Source organism: Loxodonta africana, chromosome 12, assembly GCF_030014295.1.
Source record: "Loxodonta africana isolate mLoxAfr1 chromosome 12, mLoxAfr1.hap2, whole genome shotgun sequence".
NCBI lineage: Eukaryota > Metazoa > Chordata > Mammalia > Proboscidea > Elephantidae > Loxodonta > Loxodonta africana.
In genome coordinates this window covers 16,068,477-16,083,140 of record NC_087353.1, presented here as the reverse complement: position 1 = coordinate 16,083,140, position 14,664 = coordinate 16,068,477, and the positions used below count along the sequence as shown (strand labels likewise).

The 14,664-nt window shown below is 46.1% G+C and overlaps 1 protein-coding gene across 5 annotated transcripts in view; it reads right to left on the bottom strand.

Annotated features, from left to right (window-relative positions):
* RNF144A (ring finger protein 144A) overlaps positions 1-14,069 on the bottom strand; it is a 156,167-nt gene extending 142,098 nt beyond the window's left edge. For 2 of the 5 annotated variants that reach the window (XR_010323544.1, XM_064294992.1), the window contains exon 1: positions 13,711-14,068. The gene's annotated coding sequence lies outside the window, so the exon portion shown is untranslated. Of the gene's footprint in view, positions 1-13,710 lie in introns of all 5 variants that reach the window. The other 3 variants (XR_010323543.1, XM_064294991.1, XM_003411875.4) reach the window with 3 other exon arrangements.
* Between the last annotated feature and the right edge of the window lie 595 nt (positions 14,070-14,664).

Genomic DNA, 14,664 nt, shown 5'->3' with positions numbered 1-14,664 from the left:
TCCTATGTGGCCAGTGTCCACCACGCCGAACAACACAGCTCTAGATCCTTCAACTTCCTCTGTGCCTGTCTGCTTTTGGTTTGTTCCTATTGCACAAGGGAGAAGTCCTGCCCTCCTCAGATAAAAAGTCCTTGAGAGAGGGGCCTTATCTGCCAGACCAGAGGAACACTGCTCAAGGCCACTCCAGGCACCACTGAGCAAGTCATCCTGAAGAAAGGATAGACTGGATGCACGTGGCCAGGAGCTGAGAGGAAACAAGGTCACTGTCAAGGAAGCAGTGGCTGTGGGCCACGGAGGAATGGAGTCCGGGGAGAGATTTAAGTATTAACCAAAAAGAAACACTCCCTTCTGCTAATGCCGGTGGCCAAACCGCTGGCAGGAATCAAGCATTCATTTCAGGACAAACTGAAAAGTTTCTTCTGAGTCTTATCCATGTTTTTCTACTCTTCATACCACAGTATCTGGCTGAGAGTGAGGGCTCAATAAATATTTATTCAGTATATTAAAAACACTGCACCTTGGTGCCTGGCTACCACCAATGACCACCCTGACGGGGAACACAACAGAGAATCCCTGACAGAGCAGGGGAAAAGTGGGGTCCAGAACTCAAAACTCTACGAAAAAGACCAGACTTATGGTCTGACTGAGACTGGAGGGACGCTGAAAGACATGGCACCTGGACTCTCTATTAGACCAGAACTGAAACCATTCCTGAACCCAACTCTTCAGACAAAGACTAGGCTGGGCTATAACGTAAAAAATGGTACTCGTGAAGAGAGTGCTTCTTAGCTCAAGTAGACACATGAGACTAAATGGGCAGCTTCTGTCCAGAGGCGAGATGAGAAGGCAGAAAGGGATAGAAGCTGCTTGAATGGACACAGGAAATCCGGGGTGGAAAGGAGGAGTGTGCTGTCACATTATAGGGAGAGCAACTAGGGTCACATAACAATGTGTGTCTAAATTTTTGTATGAGAAACTAACTGGAACCATAAACTTTTACCTAAAGCACAGCAAAAAAAATAAAATAAAAATACTGCACCTTAAATTTTAAGCTATTTCACAAAGAGGAGAAATAAAGAATGAGCGAGATCGCTTAATGAAAAACGATTCTTATGGGTCCCGACTGATTTTTTTTGCTAGGGTGAAATTGGCTGTTGTTAGTTGCCGTCAAGTCAGTTCCAACTCATGGAGACCCCACGTGTGCAGAATAGGACTGACTACTCCATAGCGCTTTCAAGGCTGTGACCTTTTGGAAACAGATCACCAGATCTGTCTCCCAAGGTGCCTCAGGGTGGTTTTGAACCACCAGCCTTTTGGATCTTAGCTGAGTGCTTAACCTTTGGCGCCACCAACTCAACAACTTTAGAAGATTCATACCTGTCCTGTTGATGACAGAATGCCATATTCTATGTTGTTCCTGAAACGCCTCACCAGCCCTTCTTTACCTTCCTCTCTGCATTTACTCACCCTTACTGTATATTCATTAATTTGCTCTGTATTCCCCGGTGACTAGCAGTTTTTGCTCAATGAATGAATAAATGAACAAAAGAATGAATGGATATGGTTATTTATGGACTCTAATTTCTCTGAAGGGAAAATATGCATACTCAGTTGAACAAATATTCATTGAGTACCTACTGTGTACCAGGCACTCTGCCATTTGCTAGAGATACAAAACTGAACAAGACAGGATTGTGATTTGCTGGGCTGAGCACATCCAAAAGCACGCACACTCATGAAAGACATAGGTGTACTTGAACTTATATATTGGCCTTATACCAAGAGCACTTAAGCCACACGCACGTTGAGCTGGACCTCATCCAAAGATGGATTCTTGCTTTTCAAAGAGCAAGTAAGAGAAGGAAGAGAAATTTTATCAAAACCGACTATGGTCAAGCACTATTCTAGGTATTTTATATAAGCGTTATCTTGTCTATTCTCTCAAGAACCTCCCTCACCGCTCTTGTAGCTTCTCACTTTCTCAACTTCTCTCGCTCCTAGAGGTTGTCACACAATGAGCCATAAACAAAGTCCGCTGGAGTGTTTTCGGGAAAACTTACTCCTGATAAAAAAGGACAGATATAGTGGGCGCCAACTTCCACTCAACTTTCTCGCTACCTTAAACACAGCCGTGGAGAGCCACCCTGGACCACAGGGTAACGAGCATGAGGGCAAAGGATAACACGCTAAGGATGTTGGAGCAAAAAAGAAAAGAAGATCCTGGATTCTCAGTGACATCACAGATTAACTGAACCAATGCCAACAACAACCTACCTCTAATGCCTTGTAATGGAGAATATAGAAACCTATTTGTTTAACACCTTGTTAAGGTATTCTGTTGTTGGCCAAACATATATTGCCAGATACTGGTAAATGGTGGGCTCGAAAATTTAAATACCATGCCTAAGGCACATGAACATTTCTCCCAACTATCTGACTCCAAAACCTGTATTTTTTCTCCCACGATATCTTCAGTCAGGCATAGTCACTTGTCTATTCACCTTTCTTGGCTCGTCCTCATCGATATTTTTGAGACTAGCGGCAGCCTGATGAAGACTTTGCCCTGAGAATCACTGGTACCATGCTTCTTGGATCACTGTGCCTCGAGCAGACTTTCCCATCTACCTGGATTCTGGATCTCCTCCTACTCGCCCCACCTGCCCCTTCACATGTGATCCGCTCACATTACATTCTGAGTTTCCTGCCTACTTTTGTCCTTGGGGGCCCTGGTGGTACAGTGGTTAAGAGCTCAGGCTCCTGACTAAAAGATTGGCAGTTCGAATCCACCCTATGGGGCAGCTCTACTCTGTCCTACAGGGTCACTATGAATCAGAACGGACTCGACAGCAGTGGGTTTTTTTTTTTTTTTTTTTTTGTCCTTGGATCAATGTGAAATTCTACACTAACATCTGGCCAGTTGTGTCTCTGTGCATGATCAGGAGATGGAAGTAATGAAGATAGCAGAACGCAAGATTAAGGGGAGGAAGGGAGGAGGTACATACACCGAAACAGAGGCCATTTCTTAGACTCCTACAAACTGCTGGACTAAAGATACCTCCCCCGCCCCAATACATCCATCTGTCCCTATTCCACCATTCCACTGGCCTCCCAGTACCAGACTGTCTCAATTCTCCCAGTCCATGGCTAATGTTTCATTGAGACATAAAGAAGAGAGAAGGAACTGCGAACTCTGGGCACAGATACCCAGCTCTGTCTCATCCCAACCTGGGACAATGTCAGTCTTACACTGCTAAGTGATTCAGAAGATACATGTACATTTGTAGCCAACACATTTCTGGTCCTGAAGCACCAACTCTTAAAAGAGTTCTGGACCTTCTTTCTATTCCATTGTCCTAGGACTACTGCGCACCAGCACACACCCTACCAAACAGTAAAAAAAAAAAACGGACTATGTGGCAATTGGGACTGTCAGATAAAATTAATTTATGGGACTGCTTCTTTATGTTCTCAAAGAAACAACTGGTCCCCAAGATTTCTGCAAACTTTCACGCTTCCCAAAGCAAAGGTTCCCTTGGAGCACACACTCCCAACATATTACATTTTAAATGCACAATTGGTACCACAGAACATAAGTCACTCAAGACAATGTATTCCTCAAGAGACCAAGAATAGATTTAATGCTATGAATCATTCTTCATGCTCTTTATAGTATATTTAGCAGTTCCTGTTCTTCAATTCTTGTATTAGAAGAATCACATGAGCTACGGCCCTCAGTGCATTTACCGGGAAAACACTCTCTCAAGGAACTCTAATTACCTCTTCAGCTAAAGCACTCCAGTCCTTCATTAGAAAGTTCCAAACCTATAAGGGTAACAAAGCCCCAACTCCCTCTTTTGGTCCTTCTTGTCTTTCCATCATCTTTGTCTCCTCAGCATCCTCAAGATCCAATCCTGCCCGGCCTCAAACCTTTGCCTCTATACTCCCTTCTCTCCCTGCATGGCAAGTACCCTCATTTTCTCTCTCCTTCAGCTCTTAAATTCTGCCCACATCCACTCCAGTTTCCACTGATCATCTCTCTTACCAGAGTCCCCATAACACATACTTAGACAAGCACCTTCTGGCACTTGTTCATGCCCATCGCCTCATGACCTTGTCTGCCTTCACTAGGCTATGAGCATCACAGGCCAAGGGCCACTTCTCATTCCTCATCTCCATCACCAAGTGCCTCACACGACATGAGCGCCCAGCAGGTAGTCAGTAAAAGTCTCATCATCTGTTATCCCTTTCATGACAGAATTCTTTTTCACTTTAAATTTCTTGTTGATAAAATTGTTTTTCATTAACGGAATGCATGCTGAATCATTGAGTGAATCTCAGTTGAATGTGTCCCTCTGGACCATAGGTGGTTAGGATTGGTGGGATGCATACATCCCACTGGTTTATGGGACACTTTTGTCCCTGCAGACTCTTGTAAGTTGTTGGGACACATGTGCCCCTACAGGACACACCATCTCATTAAAATAATAATAATTAAAAAAACCGATGCCATCAAGGGGATTCCGACTCATAGCGATGCTACAGGACAAAGTAGAACTGCCCCAGAGGGTTTCCAAGGAGTGGCTGGTGGATTTGAACTGCCGACCTTTTGGTTAGCAGCTGTAGCTCACTGTAGCTCTTAACCACTGCGCCACCAGGGCTCCATCAAATAGACCCCAGAGGCGGAAAATGTAGGTGGCCTCTAAGGGTCTTGTCCAGTGCGTCAGGAAAGGGATCTTATATTGGAGTTGGCATTATCTGTAATTTACAGACCTGGGTTCCTAGGATTTTCAAGGACTTCCTCTCATTCTATGCCACCAGAGATACATTCTTCTGTCTTCACTCCAGAACCCAAGCAAATATCCATACTTGCTTTGCATTCGACTTCTTACAGTCTCTGGTGTATTGCTATGTGATCTGACCTTTTCAAAGGGAGCACTCTCATATTCTCAGAACATTCAGAACTGAAGCTCTAATTCCATTTCTTTACTGTTAATTTGCCCAAGGTTTCCTCCTTGAGTCAGGTTTCTCCATATTACATTCAATCATTTAACAAAAATTCAATTAGAAAGAGTATGATGCTGTGCACAGAGGGAACACAAAATGAATAGGTTCCCACCCTTCCAGAGTTTATACTTTAGTAGGGGAAATAAGACAGATCCATTAGCCAAAGAGACCCATATTTATGCCTATTCCCAAGAAAAAAAATTAAGAAAGATGATCCAATCAAATGCGGATATTATCGAATAGTATCATTAATAACCCATCCAAGCAAAATTTTGCTAAAGATCATTCAAAAGCGGCTACAGCAGTATATCGACAGGGAACTGCCAAAAATTCAGGCTGGTTTCAGAAGAGGATGTGGAACCAGGGATATCATTGCTGATGTCAGATGGATCCTGGCTGACAGCTGAGAATACCAGAAGGATGTTTACCTGTGTTTTATTGATTATGCAAAGGCATTCGACTGTGTGGATCATTACGAATTATGGGTAACACTGAAAAGAATGGGAATTCCCGAACACTTAATTGTGCTCATGAGTAACCTTTACACAGATCAAGGGCAGTTGTTCGGACAGAACAAGGGGATACTGATTGGCTTAAAGTCAGGAAAGGTGTGCGTCATGGTTGTAGCCTTTCACCATACCTATTTAATCTGTATCCTGAGTGATTAATCTGAGAAGCTGGACTATATGAAGAATGGGGCATCAAGATAGGAGGAAGACTTACTAACAACCTGTGTTATTCAGATGACACACCACCTTCCTTGCTGAAAGTGACCTGAAGCACTTGCTGATGAAGATCAAAGACCACAGCCTTCAGTTTGGATTACACCTCAACACAAAGAAAACAAAAATCCTCACAAGTGGACTAATAAGCCACATCATGATAAATGGAAAAAAGATTGAAGTTGTCAAGGATTTCTTTTTACTTGGATCCACAATCAATACCCATGGAAGCAGCAGTCAAGAAATCAAAAGACGCGTTGCATTGGGCAAATCTACTGCAAACGACCTCTTTAAAGTGTTGAAAAGCAAAGATGTCACCCTGAAGACTAAGGTGCGCCTGACCCAAGCCATGGTATTTTGAATTGCATCATATGCATGTGAAAGCTGGACAATGAATAAGGAAGACCCAAGAAGAACCGACTCCTTTGAATTGTGGTGTTGGTGAAGAATATTGAATGTACCATGGACTGCCAAAAGAATGAACAAATCTGTCTTGGAAGAAGTACAATCAGAATGTTCTTTAGAAGCAAGGATGGCAAGGCTGTGTCTTACATACTTTGAACATGTTATCAGAAGGGATCAGTCCCGGGAGAAGGACATCATGCTTGGTAAAGTACAGGGTCAGCAGAAAAGAGGAAGACCCTCAACAAGATGGATTGACACAGTGGCTGCAACAATGGGCTCAAGCATAACAACAATTGTAAGGATGGCGCAAGACCAGGCAGTGTTTCGTTCTGTGGTACACACGGTCGCTATGAGTTGGAACAGACTCGATGGCACCTAACAGTGACAACGTGAATCACTAAAATTAAGTTGGAGTGTAATACATGCAATTACAGGTTCAGAAAAGAAGTTGCTATGGGAACCCGTGGGAGCTTGGGAACAGGAGCAAAGGCAAGCATGAGCCTGGGAGTGAAGAGGCCTGGCTTGAGTCCTGGGTCTGCAATTCACTTCTCCGCTTTGTTCTGTGACCTCCATGTTCTCATCTGTCAAATGTCGGTTGACCTCTACAGTCACCCACATCAATGATTCCAGAGCTTTAAGAAAAAGGAAACATTTGCACTGAAGCTTGAAGGGTTATTAGGAATTTCGCACATGAAGATGGTAGAAGAACATTCTAGGTTGTAAGCTCAGAGGCTGTTCAGGGATTAGCCCTGAAGAGACAAGTTGGATAAAGAATCTTGAAAGCTAAACCATGGGGCACACACTTTAATTAACAAGCAATGGGGAGTCATTGAAGGCATCTGAGTAGGGAAGTGACAAGGGCTAAGAGTACAAAACGATGACGGACACCAGTGGGATCAACACAAAGAGTCCCCCAAAAAGTTAAAAATATTTGCATTAATTCTGGCTTCAGCACATAGCTATTTAAATGGCTATTTTAACATTTGAGGAAAAAGAGATCACCTGAGGCACAGATCTGTGAGTGTTCTGTGAGGGGAGGCAATTTCCCACCACCCACTAGTTGAACAGGGTGACCTGGGAAAGAGTGGCAGCCTCTCTGTCCAGTAGACTTCTTTTCCTTCAGGGAATTGGGTAAACCCAGTAGGGGGAAGGGAGAGGACAGCAACAGTTGGGCAGGTGGAGTGGAAACCTAAGGGTCTGTCCTGCCCAAATATCATATCCCCAAGAAATGTGGTAGAGCCTGTAGACAAGGGGAAGAAGTGAATTGCAGACCCAGGACTCAAGCCAGGCCTCTTCACTCCCAGGCTCATTAATAGAGGGTGAGTAAGAAGGACTCTTAAAACCAAACCACTTCCTGGCCAGCTATGTCCTAAATTCAGGGAAACATAAAATGATGGGTCCCTAGCTGTTTGAATGTCTTACAGGAGTTCAATGGATGTCTAAGACATTATATAGTTTGCCACATTCTGAAGAATCCCACTTCTAAGTAACTTTAATATACAGATCACCCCCAACATCAAACATGCCATGTTCCCAAGGATTGCTTGAAAAATGGTCTTTTGGAAGTCTAAAAAATATTCCCAGGAAAACCGTGTTGTAAGAGGCGCACAGGTTCTTAGTAAGGACAACTACAAAATTCTAATGAACCAATAACCCAACTGAGAGAGACACTGTCAATATTCACTTTCTGAAGTCGGAACCCCTGCTCTCTGCTCCAATAGACCTCTTTCCTATAATTGCTGCCCACAAAGCTGTATTGGTATGAGCAGAAGTTACTAAGACTGTACTGACACTTCGCTTCACTCTGGCTTACTTCTAGCACAGAAGTTCTCAATTGTAGGCCACAGGCTGCTATAAACCAGCAAACCACACCCATTGACGTAGAGTCAGTTCTGACTCCACGTGTGTAAGAGAAGAACTGTGCTCCACAGGGTTTTTGATGGCTGATTTTTTGGAAGTAGTTCTCCAAGCCCTTCTTCTGAGGTGCCTCTGGGTTGACTTGAACCACCAACCTTTCAGTTAGCAGTCAAGTACATTAACTGTTTCCACCCAGGGACTCCACCGGCTGCTATATGTCAAGGAAAAAACATACCAGCCTAGGTCAAGTGACTCTGAATAGAGAAGAATAATGTTCCTTAACTTTAAAAACAACAGCTTCTGCAAACAGATCCTCTGATCTTTCCCTGAACTCTCTTCTCTCCTTGTGTCCCTTTATCAAGAAGAACTTGAGGGCTAGGAAGGGACATGGAGAAAATACTTACAGGGAAAGAGCCTCCAAAACTAAACAACAAAAAACTCCTGCATTGGTGGAATCTTCCAGAAGATACCAGAAAAGAAGGCCATGCTGTTACACCTAGGAATTTCAGTTAGAACTGCTCTCAAAAACACCCAAGCTGCCATTGAACATGGCCAGTGGCAAAGCAGCTAGGGCTCACTTTGGTCACATCGTGCTGGTTATAATTTCCCTGTGCACCCCAGGTGGCTCCGTGCTATTTATTCTCAGGCCCACAAAGACAATCCAATGTGTCTGGCTAACTCCAACCCATCCCTCAAGTCCCAGCTCAAGCATCATCCGCTCCAACTGACCCCTTACCACCCCAGGCTGAATCAGGTGCCTCCAGCTCACCCCACTGCACTCTGTACACCTCAGCTACTTCATTAACACCCTGTTGAAATAATCTTTTGTTTCTGCTTCCCTCCTTGAAGTGTAGGCTCTTCAAGGCCATGGAATATATCATTTTCTGCAAGGCTCTGAGTTCAAAGCCAGGGTTTTTCATTTACTCTAAGTGTGACTCTGGACTACATTAACTTCTCTTTGCTTCACTTCCCTCTTCCATAAATTGAGGACAGTAACAACATCTATAGTATGGGGCTGTTATAAATATTGTATCAATAATCCATGCAAAGCCCTTAAGAACAGTGCCTAGTACATGGTAAACACTCATTGAATATTAACTATTATTTCTTCTAACCCCAATGCAACATATTTAAAACAACAACAACAACAAAAAAAACCAAACCCTTTGCCATTGAGTTGACTGACTCATAGCGACTCTACCCAACATATGAGATTACAAACTATTGGTTGACACACTTCTTCATCCAACCAAGGAACGTATATTTTTGTTAATTTTTATTGTGCTTTAAGTGAGTGTTTACAAACCAAGTCAGTCTCTCAAACAAAAACTTATAAGCACCTTGCTATATACTCCTAGTTGCTCTCCCTCTAATGAGACAGCACACTCCTTCTCTCCACTTTCTGTTTTCGTGTTTGTTTGGCCAGCTTCTGACTCCCTCTGCTCCCTCATCTCTTCTCCAGACAGGAGCTGCCCACATAGTCTCATATGTCTACTTGATCCAAGATGCTTACTCTTCACCAGTATCATTTACTATTCCATACTCCAGTCCAATCCCTGTCTGAAGAGTTGGCTTTGGGAATGGTTCTTGTCCTAGGCTAATAGAAGGTCTGGGGACCATGGCCTCCGGGGTCCTTCTAGTGTCAGTCAGACCATTAAGTCTGGTCTTTTTACAAGAATTTGGGGTCTGCATCCCACTCCTCTCCTGCTCCCTCAGGGGTTCTCTGTTGTGTTCCCTGCCAGGGCAGTCCTCAGTTGTAGCCGGGTACCATCTAGTTCTTCCGGTCTCAGGCTGAGTTCTTCTGGTCTCAGGCTGATGTAATCTCTGGTTTATGTGGTCCTTTCTGTCTCTTGGGCTCATAACAAGGAATATATTTTTGTTTATAACATTGCGCCCAGCTCGTAAACTTGCTCCTATTGGAACACCCTGCTCCCAGTGTCTATAGGACATTCAGAAAGCATGTTCTAATTCAGGTTTTAGATTCAAGTAATGAAAGAAGACAGCGACTCTTATCACCGAGGAACCACCCTCTTCAAAGCCACATCTCCCAGCATATCATCTTTGAAAAAAGTCATTCTTCTGAAAGTTTTTTTTTTTTTTTTAACGTTTTTGCAAAAATCCTTGCAAATGGTTGTATTTGGTAAGTACTCCTACACTACTGATCCCCTGGAAAATATCATTAAGGCTGCATGTTTTTGTTTCTGGACCGTCAGAATCATTTAGGCCAATGCCTCAATTTTATAGTTGAAGAAACTGGGTCCATTCAAGGAGGTTAAGACACTTGCCCAAGGTCAAAGAGCTGGTTCAGGAAGCTGTACACACTGTGTCCTTCGAACCTAACACCCAGCAGGTATGTTAACAGTTGCTTCAATTTAATTTCTTCATCTAATTAAGGAAAGGTGTTCATGTGTATCAGTAATACAGAAACCAAGGAGAGAGGAGGCTGGTCACTGAAATGATCTCAAATGACTTCTCTCATCTTAAAGGAAAGAAAGTCACCTTCATCTCAGTCCTTGGACCTCAAATACAGGAAGTTACTTAGAGTGAACATGGAGAGGGTCCATCTTCCCTAAAAAAAAAAAAAAATTTTTTTTTTTTTTTTAAGGGCATCCAATTCAATTCATAACCTCTTGGCTCCCTCTGATATCCCCCACCCAGGAAGCCAGGGAGGTTCCTTGCTTGTTCAGATGCCCTAGAAGTGTCTGAGGGCTTAATATCATCCTGTGTTGTCCCAGACCACCAGACTCCCAGGTAAGCTAATATGCCTCCATCACCTCTATTTCAAGTGCAGTAAAGAAGAAAGAACACCAGAGACAGCTGAAAAGCTGATGCCAGACTGAGATCAGCCACAAACACTTTGTGAGGCCCGGGACTCATGGCCTCTGCCTGTAGTAACTCTGATCTATAGTAACCCACCTAGATCTGTAATTCTCAATCCATGAGGACACATTCTCTTTCCCTGCAACTACTACCAGAGAGAAAAGTTCCAAAGAGGGAAGAGATTTGAACAAGTTCCACAATGGGTCTGAACTGTCAACCACGGTGGAAAAAGTAGTGTTCTAAGGGTCAGGCAACACAGGTCCTAGTTTTTGACCCTGCCACTGCCTGGCTGTGTGGCACACTCACCACCCTGAACCTCAGCAGTTTTAATTAAGTAAGCTCTAAGGGCCTTTCATGAACCCACATCACCACACTCTAATAAAGATTTCCCTACAGGAATTAAACCATCAGACTGGAGCGTGCTGGCGTACATTTATAAAATATATAAATCTCAAAGTGCTCCCCAGGTTTTCCAAACCTCCCTGGCATTGTCTCATGATTCACTCCATGACTGTAGATTTGTCCCCCTCCCCCTGAGCTTCTGAATTGGGCTCCATCTATTCCCTTGTACGGGTACGGGCATTGGGTTCAGGCCCTCTGCAACGCCATAAATTTCAAAACTCAAATTGTGCTGGATCTGCAAAGTTTGCATCCTATTAAAATTAGGTTATCTGCGTCCCAATTTCTCAAGTGGTCTTCAAATCACGTGTGGCCCCTTTGGCAAGTGATAAAGGTGGAAGCCAAGGCCAAGTGCGTGTCCGACTCTGAAGCCCAGGCTCCATACATTGAGCCATGCCTGGTCCTTTCCCAATTGAAACAATCACTCTGAAGGCTTCATGACTTATCCCAATACGACCTCTGTAGCCATTATTTCCTCCCCACTCATTAAAATACATTTAGAATAAAGATTAAAAAGGCACTAGAAAACAGAAAAACACAAGGTCACTTCTCTCAGTACTGTGGAAGAGAACACAATCAAGCAAACATTTGGTAAAAAAACAACTGGGCTCCAAGGCAACGTTCACTGGTGTATGCTGGTGTTTTCCTCCCTTTCTTTTGCTCTGCTAGTTCCCTCCACTTGGGGTACTCCTGCCCCTCCCCCCATGTTGGATCTGACTCACCTTCAGTCTTTGATTCAAATACCACTTCCCTCACAGGGTCTTCCCTGGCCCCCTTCTCTTCCTGCCTCTCCCGAACTCCCTCTTTGGAATTTCCACAGTCAGGGGAAGATGACCCAATAAGCAAGGTAAACACAGGCTTACTTGTGCTTACTTTAGTGAACAATTTCACATGAGTTTCATCACACTCGCAGGGGTTTCACCACATCTCTGCTTAGGAAGCAGGCACAAGTAAACCAGTGCTTACCTTGCTCACTGGGTCATCTGTCCCTGTCAGGGCTGGTAAATTAAAAAATTTAAAAAGGTGCTGTGAGGTTGGGGGAGAGACAGATGCCAGCCACACCTAGAAGCAGAATCTTTGATGTGGTGAAAAAATGTGAAATTGTTCACTACAGATTATCTGGTAAGCAAAGTAAGCACTGTGCTTACCTTCCTGCCCACAACTCTTCATCTGTACCACCTTACTTTCTGCCTTGAATTTTATTTATGAACATTCTATCTGCCCGATAAACTCTCACCTTCAGGGCAGCCTCTACCCCGATTCACCCATACAAGTCCCCCTCACCCCTCACGTTGCGTTCCCAGGAAACTGCCTCCCATAACTGTTGAACGCAAGACACTTGGTCTCTCTCCAGTGCAGGCATTTATTGCAGCCGGGAGCCCACTTGGGATACTTCCCTGGGGCCTTATTTGGCCTGGCACAGGGCACTCATGTTGAGTGGATATATATACATTTAATTATTCACCGGAAAACAGGAGAGACAAGAACAGAGAGAGAGAGACATAGAGTGAGAGAGGGAGGAAACTTTGAGTTTGATCCCAGGACAGTTGATCCCTGTCCTGGGATCAGGATAAGAAGGCTTAAAAAAGCCCAACAAAAGGTAGAACAAGTAACCCCTCCCCCCATTACCATTAAGCAATCCCTTTTTTTATCTTGCATAAGCAAACGAATAGCTGGGAAATAGCGTGTAGCAGAGCTGGGAGCAGCTGCTGGAGGGTGGGGTTGGGGTAACACCAGCATCCCAACCCTCTGCAAGACCTGCAGGGAACTTCCGGGCCAACCAACTGCCCTGGCGGCACAGATGAGGGAAGAGATGCAAGGCGCACCCACCCAGTAGGGGAAAGGTGTGGAGGTAGGAAGAGACGCTGATAGCTATGGTCATCGTAGGCGCCTGGGGAGGAAGTTCAAAGCCGGAGGGCGAGAGGTACCCCTAGCCGACTTGGCTCAGCCCTGACCTTCCCCGCCTCTTCCTCCCTCTCGGCTGGGTCCACCCTTTTGGAAGACTTAGCGCGGACCCGATGCCTCCAGCTCTGGGGCCTGCGGGCGGGGCCCTTCAACAAAGAGAGGGCACTCTGCGCGCCAACTCGCCAGGCGGACCCTAGCGCGGGAGCGCTGAGAGGCGCATCGCTGCAAACTGGCGCCCAGGCTAGGGGTGGGTGGACGGCGGGGTGGATCCGTGGTTCTCAAAGTGGTCACGGCTCTGAGGCGCGAATGCAAGCCCAAGCGGACCACCGAAGGGTCAGGGTGGAGGTCTGCGCGGAGACAGCGAGTCCCCGCCTCAAAGACCTTCCACCCGCCTCCAGCCCCCCCACGATCCCAGCGCCCCGGGCCAGCGGCTCCGGCCACGCAGTGGATTCCGAGATGTGGACTCGGGAGGACCAGGGCTGGGCACACGGCGGCAGCGGGAGCCCCAGAAGGCCGGGTCCACAAAGCCACATCCCTCCTTCCCGCTGGGTCCGGCTCCCGATGCCGACACAAAGGGGACGCGCTCGCGTCATCCTACCTGGTCCCGGCGCCGTGCGGCGGCTTCCTCGGGTCTGCTACCGCCAGGGCTCTCGGAAGCAGCCCGGCTTCGCCTCCTCGGCCGCGGCGACAGCGCGGGGCTCCGACGGCTTTGCCCGGGTGCGCGCGGCCCGGCGCCTGCTCCCGCGGTGCTGCCGCCGCCGCCTCCACGCGCGCCCCGCGCAGCCAGCCCTGAGCCACGCAAGGCTGCTGCTCTTTATTTCATCCCCACCCTCCACCCCTTTTTTGCAAAGCCAGCGAGGGGAGGGGAGGATCTGCGGCGCGAGAGGTGGGGGCCGCTAATCGGCACACAAAGACGCTGGGAAACGTTGGAGGTAGCCGTTTCCCTTTGAAAAGGGCCAAGGCCCCCGCCCTGGGCGGACACAGCGCCCTCTGGTGCCCATGGGGCCTCGGCACGGGCTGAGCGCGGCTAACTTTCAGTCCTGGCCTTCCAGGCGTGGTGCCAGGCTGCCTGGTCACCCCGGGCCTTTTAGCAAAGCTGATGAATCAACCAAATCATGATAAAGACCGCTGATGATCCGGGAAATGAAAATGCGATTTCTTATTTTAGCGGTCTCCAAAAGATGGCCCGCTGATTTCAGATGTGTCGGGGGAAAATACCAGCGAACTGGGAAAGACATGGGTGACCCAACCAAACACGAACTCTTCTAAGCCAGGTGCTGGAAAGATCATGAAGCTAGGCAGTTGGAGCCCCGGGCTCTGCCATAGACCAGAAAAAACATGAATAAACCATTTGGCTTCTCAGAACCTCAATTCCACACTCTGTCATAGGAGGACGTTGCTAATGAAGGCTGAGGACTTTCTATGCTAAACTAAATATGAAATCTCTTTTCACCCCACTACCTGGTTTCTCTGATGGGTGGAGAATAGGAGGCAACCTGGACGTCCTATCAGGCTTTTGGATACCTGAAGTTCACCTGTAGCAATTCAGTCC